This window comes from Sinocyclocheilus anshuiensis, unplaced genomic scaffold, assembly GCF_001515605.1.
Source record: "Sinocyclocheilus anshuiensis isolate Anshui unplaced genomic scaffold, SAMN03320099.WGS_v1.1 scaffold100, whole genome shotgun sequence".
Lineage (NCBI taxonomy): Eukaryota > Metazoa > Chordata > Actinopteri > Cypriniformes > Cyprinidae > Sinocyclocheilus > Sinocyclocheilus anshuiensis.
In genome coordinates, this window is record NW_015555725.1 from 1,201,051 (window position 1) to 1,209,873 (window position 8,823).

At 39.9% G+C, this 8,823-nt stretch overlaps 1 protein-coding gene across 2 annotated transcripts in view; it reads left to right on the forward strand.

Moving 5' to 3' along the window:
• Positions 1–1,266: 1,266 nt before the first annotated feature.
• LOC107672614 (protein FAM222A-like) overlaps positions 1,267–8,823 on the forward strand; it is a 71,017-nt gene continuing 63,460 nt past the window's right edge. Inside the window, exon 1 of one of the 2 annotated variants that reach the window (XM_016465879.1) lies at positions 1,267–1,291. The gene's annotated coding sequence lies outside the window, so the exon portion shown is untranslated. Of the gene's footprint in view, positions 1,292–5,513; positions 6,493–8,823 lie in introns of those variants that run through there. The other variant, XM_016465878.1, reaches the window with a different exon arrangement.

An 8,823-nucleotide genomic window follows, 5' to 3' on the forward strand; every position in this document is an offset into this window, starting at 1 on the left:
CACGCCAACTGTCATTGGCTTGTTTAGTTAACACTCGAAGGTGATTGGGCTCTCGGGCGAGATCCCAATTCGTCACTCACGACTGACCTAACGTCGAACGTGACTGACTGAAAGGGAACACATTTGATATTTAATCTACAGTTCGCATCTGGTTAAGGTCTGAATCAGACTGATTAGGGCACAGTGTTAAACCTGATTTCTTGTGACGTCATTTTTCTATTCTCTCTGAAGGCAAAGTGTTTGTACAACAAGCCATAGTCACAGCCAATTGCAACGTTTAGTGTGCAGCTATTTTACATTTCGTACCAATCACAATCTATCTATCTATCTATCTATCTATCTATCTATCTATCTACCTACCTACCTACCTACCTACCTACCTATCTGTCTGTCTGTCTGTCTGTCTGTCTGTCTGTCTGTCTGTCAGCAAGGCCTATAAACCTTCAAACTTAAAGACTTTTTAAACTTTCATTGTTGTTAAATTACAGTTATATGAATTGAATTGAATGTAACTTAATTTTATTTATATGTCCATGCATTTAAATTCTATTCTGCATCCTGGTTGGTATTGTAATTCAACACATGAACTGAATTGAAAAGTGAGTAGTTTCTATTGACAACAACCTGTATATACCATCAATTCTAGTCACATTGCTGTCAAAATAAACGCTCACAAAAGCCACAATTAAGTGCACTTGTGCTGCTGACTTCAATGGAAAATATACATCTCTCTTTGACCTTTACTGCTGTGCCTGAGGCCACACAGTGGCATCAGCCACCTGCAGTGTGTGTGTGTATGTGTGTGTGTGTGTGTGTGTGTGTGTGTGTGTGATACCTATGACCCTAAACCCGACTCCCTATTTCTCAATCTCATCAGATCGCATCAGCAGCTTTTTTTCAGCTTGATATCTATTTGCCCTTGCCCTCCTCCATGCTCTCCATCATCACATTGCCCTCGTGCTCCCAATCTCTCTTCCTCTCTCTCTCTGTCTTTCTCTCCCTCCCTCATTCTGTTTCTGTGTCCTCTGACCACCTGACACCTTTTCAGATCCTGTTGGCAGACAGCACACGTTTCACCTGGCAGCGGAATTCAGTGATTCAGCCCTATCGATGGCAGATAAATCAATGTTATCTCCTTTTTCCATGCCTCTGTTTCCATCGATTTCTCTCTGTTACCTTGCAGTTTGTGAAGACTCAAACCTCGCTCAATTAAACTGCCTTACTTCGCCAAAGCAACAAACTGAAACATAAGGCTGAGGAGAAGATGAGGAGGAAAAGATCAAGGAAGAGGGTAAAAGAGGGTTGCTTCAGTTTAGATTCAATTCCTCAAAGTAGCAGAAATGTCAAGTGACCGTTTTGTCAGAATGAACAGTTTATCCAAAGTACAGATGAGACATATTGCCATTGTGCATCTCAGAAGCTTGTGAGTCATATAAATGCTATTTACTAAAACAGCATTCCCGTATAGTAAAATCTCATCAATCAGAGAATAGAGAGTTGTAAGTTTATTTCACCCTTATGCATGCACTGATTTTGTCCTTAACCCTTAACCACAAATAATATAGAAGAGACCAGGGTTAATTGTCACACTTTTTAATCTGCACTGAATATGAGTTTATTACTGTACTGTTAAATGTGGAAAGTAAAAAGACTGAACACATATTGAAAATAAGTGAGGCATATTGTCTCGGTGGAACCTGACAGGAAAATTCACCAAAAATTAAAATTTGCTAATATTCACTCACCCTCAGGCCATCCAAGATGTATGAGTTTCTTTCTTCATTGGAACAGATTTGGGTAAATTTTGCATTGCATCACTTGCTCATCAATGGATCCTCTTGAGTGAATGGGTGCCGTCAGAATGAGAGTTCAAAAAGCTTATACACCCAAATGTCCAAATGTAATCCAAACAACACCAGTCCATCAACTGACATCTTGTTACGTGAAAAACTGTCTGTTTGTAAAAAACAAAAACAAAAAGCAATTCCATCATTACGGCATTTTAACATTAAAACTTCCCCTGTTGTCCGCTCACATCAAAATCCATCAACATTTATTTAGAACTGTTGTTGGACTGTTTTCGCTTGTTCTCACTTGTCGATCTGTGCATTCTCTCCTGACTCAGACCAGATGACTTTTTCACTGGAGAAAGCAATATTATGGATAGAGGACTCACATTTTAAAGCAAAGATTTGAAGTTAACAACATCTTGATGCTAGATTTGTTGAGTACAAACACCCAGCTTTTCACTTCATAAGACATTAATTGATGGGTCATGTTGTAGATTATTGTGATGTTTTTAATGAAGTTACAAACGCAGGTTCAAGAGAAGCCTAATTATTCAGTCCTGTCAATCATCATTACTAGTCTATATAAGCAGCACTCATTGCACCATCCAAGCATCAGCTCTTCCGGCGACCCTCCACCTCCCCATCTCGTCCTCTGTTTCTGTTATTCTCCCTCTATGTAGTATTGCAATTTGGGGGGGGGGGGTTGTTTACCATTAACCATCAGCACTGGATGGGCAGGTGAACTCGTGAATCAGCTGTTTAAACTCTCATTCTGACGGCACCCATTCACTGCAGAAGATCTACCAATGAGCAGGGGATGTAATGCTACATTTCTCCAAATCTGTTCTGATAAAGAAACAAACTCACCTACATTTTGGATGGCCTGAGTGTGAGTACATTTTCAGCAAATTTTCATTTTTGGGGTGAACTATTCCTTTAAACAGGCTTTTTAAGCAAAACTGAAACAGCAAAACAATAATTAAAATGCAAAACAACTCTTGAAACAACAAAGACAGAAAATTGTACAGTTCAAAAATAGCAAACCATTTTTTGCCAAACAATAAGTGTAATCAATAAATTGTATTAAATTACAACATATGAAACAACTTTCCCCATTAAGGAACTTCTGACAACTAGCCTAAATCTCCTCCAATACTGCAAATCATGTGATTTGTCTAAAACAATGAGCATTGAGTGTATTCAGTGTATTCAAGCATTTTAACTGACAGAACAATCTGTTTTTTTTTTTTAAGACTAGTAAATATGAACAGTTTTGAAGTATTTTGGTTGTTTTTGAGAGTGAAGTTTCACTGAAAAAACTAACCCTTTTTCTTTTAGGTTCTCGATAAGACTCAAGCTTTTTACACTGACCTGACATGGATGTCTGCTGGGCTGATTTGAGATGTGAAAGGCATGGAAAGACATTGGTCAGAGCTGCAGTCTGCTGTCAGAATTCTTCCTTAGGCTGTCAGCTTCTCCCTATAAGATCATCCTATAGGATCTAGCCTTCTCTGATGTTTTCAATGTCAAACAGTCCGGTTTAATTAAGCTTAAGGAAGAGGTTAAATTGCTTTGAAAGAGATAGAGGGCCTACTATTTTATAGAATAGAATAGAATAGAATAGAATGGCTTATTTGAGTTTTATAGTGTCTGTATGATTAAGACTAAACCAGTGTTTCTAGAGTTGTCTTTCAATCCCACTCTCTCCTACCTGGTAACCATGCAATCTCATCTCTCTGAGAACAATCCATCGGTAATCAATTGAGCTCCAGCTATGACATGCGTGTGGGAGAGCATTTTATCTGTTGATTCCATAAGCAGATGACTCGACTAACATTCCGCACGTGTTTGCTCAAGTTTGATTAGAGTGGATAAAGATTGAACGCGAGCAGTCTGGCTGCGTGAGCGCGCATAAAACTAATGAATTATGTATGCGCGAGACAAAACAAATGTGTCAAATGTCATATTACCCTGGATAATTTCCCACTGGCTGAAAAGCAGCATTTTAAACCGAGAAAAGGCCGTAAGCGTGTAAGCCACAGAGTTGCAGAAAAATGCATAAATCATATTCAAGTCTGCTAATGACCAAACTTGCAACCAATCATCATATTATTATGTGATTAGTTACTTTTTAAATAATTAATAGTAGCTTCACAATATCAAAGGGTAGGTCGACCACATATAGCCTACTATAAAGATAAAATAATACAACCTTAATAGAGTGAAAGTATACGAGTATGAGAGTATTTACAAGGATATTGACCCGCTGTGTATGCCAATAAATAGTTCAACTTTTATTTGTTAGTTACTGGTTGCTGCGGGTGCCTGTAACCTTTGTTAACGCCGTCCCCACAGTTTCACAAGACCAACGTCCAGTCTCTGAGCGTTTATAATTTCGCAAATAATAAACGTGCTTTCTAACGAGACGTCTGGACGCTGACAGCGTCACCGTGGTAACAACCCTCAATTACCCATGATTGGCCGACCCGTGGGAATATTTAAATTCTCCCTGTGCGCTGATTGGCTGGTGGGCGGTCGGTGGAGCCGTGAGAGTCCGCACCGTTCCGGGTTATTGTCAGTCTCGGCAGCCCGGCGCGGGGGTGAGGTGCAGTGCTTGTAAGCGTGTAACAGAGACGCGGAATACAGACAAATTATTTAATTTAAGTGAATTAATTCTTCCTCGATATTAACATGAACTAAAGCTGCAACCTTTGGAGTCCTTCAGAGGAGTAATTAAACGGACGTCGGAGTTGAAATCGCGACAGAAGGTTTCCGTGCAAGGGGATGAAGAGAATCGCTGGAAGTGAACGGTGATTTCTCTTCTCCAGGATTAAACGGCGTATATTCAATTCCTGCACCTGCTTTCCTGTTAAAGGAATATCGCCTTAAACACAACCAGGGCTTTCTAGTATATGCCGAGGATAAAACATTCCTCTTGATTGTATACGCCAAAGTCTGTTCGCTGTTTGGAATTAAGGACATTTGCGAATCGCAGTTAATTTAATTGGCAAAGCACTTATTTATTTATCGGGTTCGTGTCAGCAGAATAAGCTGTCTTTTTACTGGAGTTTGCAATTTCCTACTAAGCCTTACTCGGAGATTATTCCAGTTAAGTAAACGGGTAAAAATCTTGACCGACGGAGTTAACGGAGCGCAATTGACACCGCATTTCTTGGGAACAGATCCTCACTTTGATCCGTTGTCTCCTTAGGCTATTTAACGAAAAACACAGATCGGATTCATTAAAAAAGAAGAAGAAATCTTAAAAGAAAGGCAAGGAAAAATTGCCCAACGATCCTGCAGAACAAGTTGTTTTTGGATGACTTTTTTTCTTTTTTACGCGCGTTATCAACGCAGATAAAAGGAAATAAACGTATAATAATTAAACTGAATATACCAGGGATTATACATTTTTTCATTTCATCTAAGGACAGAATGAGATATTTTGGCTGCTGCGGGGGCCTGTAACCTTTGTTAACGCCGTCCCCACAGTTTCACAAGACCAACGTCCAGTCTCTGAGCGTTTATAATTTCGCAAATAATAAACGTGCTTTCTAACGAGACGTCTGGACGCTGACAGCGTCACCGTGGTAACAACCCTCAATTACCCATGATTGGCCGACCCGTGGGAATATTTAAATTCTCCCTGTGCGCTGATTGGCTGGTGGGCGGTCGGTGGAGCCGTGAGAGTCCGCACCGTTCCGGGTTATTGTCAGTCTCGGCAGCCCGGCGCGGGGGTGAGGTGCAGTGCTTGTAAGCGTGTAACAGAGACGCGGAATACAGACAAATTATTTAATTTAAGTGAATTAATTCTTCCTCGATATTAACATGAACTAAAGCTGCAACCTTTGGAGTCCTTCAGAGGAGTAATTAAACGGACGTCGGAGTTGAAATCGCGACAGAAGGTTTCCGTGCAAGGGGATGAAGAGAATCGCTGGAAGTGAACGGTGATTTCTCTTCTCCAGGATTAAACGGCGTATATTCAATTCCTGCACCTGCTTTCCTGTTAAAGGAATATCGCCTTAAACACAACCAGGGCTTTCTAGTATATGCCGAGGATAAAACATTCCTCTTGATTGTATACGCCAAAGTCTGTTCGCTGTTTGGAATTAAGGACATTTGCGAATCGCAGTTAATTTAATTGGCAAAGCACTTATTTATTTATCGGGTTCGTGTCAGCAGAATAAGCTGTCTTTTTACTGGAGTTTGCAATTTCCTACTAAGCCTTACTCGGAGATTATTCCAGTTAAGTAAACGGGTAAAAATCTTGACCGACGGAGTTAACGGAGCGCAATTGACACCGCATTTCTTGGGAACAGATCCTCACTTTGATCCGTTGTCTCCTTAGGCTATTTAACGAAAAACACAGATCGGATTCATTAAAAAAGAAGAAGAAATCTTAAAAGAAAGGCAAGGAAAAATTGCCCAACGATCCTGCAGAACAAGTTGTTTTTGGATGACTTTTTTTCTTTTTTACGCGCGTTATCAACGCAGATAAAAGGAAATAAACGTATAATAATTAAACTGAATATACCAGGGATTATACATTTTTTCATTTCATCTAAGGACAGAATGAGATATTATTGATTTTTCCCCCTCATCATTTTCCCCTCGCTCTGTTCTTTCGGCCGCTTCACGTTCCCACAGCCCTGTCATCACAATCCTGCATGGAAGTCTAGTCAGCACCACAGAGCGATTTATGGTAAATATACTCTCCCCTATTCATTATTTCAGCTTTAATTGATCTTTTAATGAAAATATGCATGCTTGTTTTTCGCATAATTAAGCAGGGTTTTAAGTATACCTCATAATTTAACGCTCCTCGAGAGACATACACTTCAATCAGTAGTCGCAGTAGGCTACAATACAGTAGAATAACGTAGTACCCTTACAAATAAAAAAATAAATAAATTCTCTTGAAATGGATTGTTATAAAATATTGTATTTTTTTTATAACAGCTATGGTTCATAGCAGGTTACCACAGTTTTATCATGGTAACTAACAATAACTTCAGTTACTACTGTGGTTATCATAGTGAATATTTGTTAATGTACGTTGTTGCGCTCACGTTGAGCGTTAAAATAATCAAAGAAGTGTGCTAGTATTACGCAAAATGTGTGATAGCAACTTTGACTGAAATGTAACAGAATCGCCTGTGACTGAATGGTGATTTTCAGCAATGATTAGCTTCATTTGAATAACGCTTCGCTTCTGTCGCCATAAAATCGTGTGATGTGGTCTCGGGTGGCGTCTTTTGGGTCCCTGACAGAACATAACAACCTTTGTTTCACGGGTTTACCTGTAATAAATAAAGGAAGTGCAGTAAAATGAAGGTGTCGGCCGCTGAATGGCCCCAGGACGCGCTTTGAAGTGCACTCTGGGTCTTTAAAGAGTGCGCTGACAGGATGAATGCTCTCAAAGCATAAAATCTGGCAACAACACGATGGCAGGCGAGAGAATATGAAAAAAAAGGTGTGAAAATTCTTTGCCAGTACCTCTTCGTCTTGGTTTCAGCATGGAGTGTGTGTCAATGATCTCTTAACTAGCCTACTAACAAAAGTTGAGGCTGTTGTGCATCAGATATTGATTGTTCAAGAACTATACAGCAACATATCTCAAGGATAAAAAGCAGCTTGGTTCCAGATCTTATGACTTAAGGTGTGCCATAGGACTCTCCGGGTGGGCCAAGCTCATGATTAGGTTGGTCAAACCCACCCAGGGGCCTCCTCTGGCCCTGGGGGAAAAAAGTTTGCTGCACTCTTAAAAGTAAAGGTTCTTATTAACATTGATGGTGCAATGAAGAACCTTTGAAGAATCGTCCATGGAAGCATTATATTGCACAAAAGTTCTTTATAGTGGAAAATAGTTCTTCAGATTATTAAAATATTCTTCACACTAAGAAAAAAATTGTTATTTTAAGACCTGTTCACAGAAAGGTTCTACTGTAAATGGCGGGTTAAAGTCTCTGGAAATAAAAATAAAAAACTACATTTGTTTACGCCAACTGACCTGCCTTAACGTCCAAATAAAACCAGACTGCACTTTAGCCAGTTTCCAAGCATTCACTGATTAGATTTCATAGAGATAGGATATGCAAAACATCAGTTCTTGGAAACTGCAAGCGATGCATGGAGAAGGAACAGCTGACATCCGAGTGCAGGGACAATAGCTTTACATGAAAAGCCTGTTGACGACCAAGCCCACCATCCAAACGGGCCTTGAACACACAAAGCATTTCATCAATCAAACCTTTCACATCTTGCCATGAGCCACTCCTAAAACTGTTTAGTCACTCTGCTGAAGCCTTTACCCAAAACATCTTGCTTTTCAGAGGGTCAGTCCTCCTGAGGCATCCTGAGGTTAAGTGCCCTGCTCAAGGGCACAACTGTGATAACTTGAACCTACAACCCTTCACTTACCAGTACTTACTACCTTACTATGTAAAGTGAGTGAAGTGAAAGTGAAAGTGAAGTGAAGTGGGGGCAGTCGTGGCCTAATGGGTAGAGAGTCAGACTTGTAACCTGAAGGTCGTGGGTTTGAGTCTCGGGTCCGGCAGGGATTATTGGTGGGGGGAGTGGATCTCTTCCACCCTCAATACCATGACTGAGGTGAGACCCTTGAGCAAGGCACCGAACCCAGTGGTGGAAAGAGTACTGAAAAAATATACCCAAGTAAAAGTACCATTACCTTCCAAAAAATGTAGTGTGAGTAGAGTAAAAGTACTTGTCCAAAAAACTACTTGAGTAAGAGTAAAAGAGTAGCCTATTTAAAAGTACTCATGAGTATTGAGTAGTGAGTACTGAGCTGTGGATTCTACCCCTTCATAATAAACGCTGTACACCGCAATTGATACATTTTAAAAAAAGTTGTACATTCTGTAATTCACATTATCTTGTTTGTCATAAAGAATGAAGAATATCTTTCATCCAGCAGTTTTAATTTTGACTGCCAACTCTTTAAAATACATCAAAACAGCACGGAAACAGTATTCAGTTGAAGAAAAGATGAAAGTTATTCTCAATACAATCATCC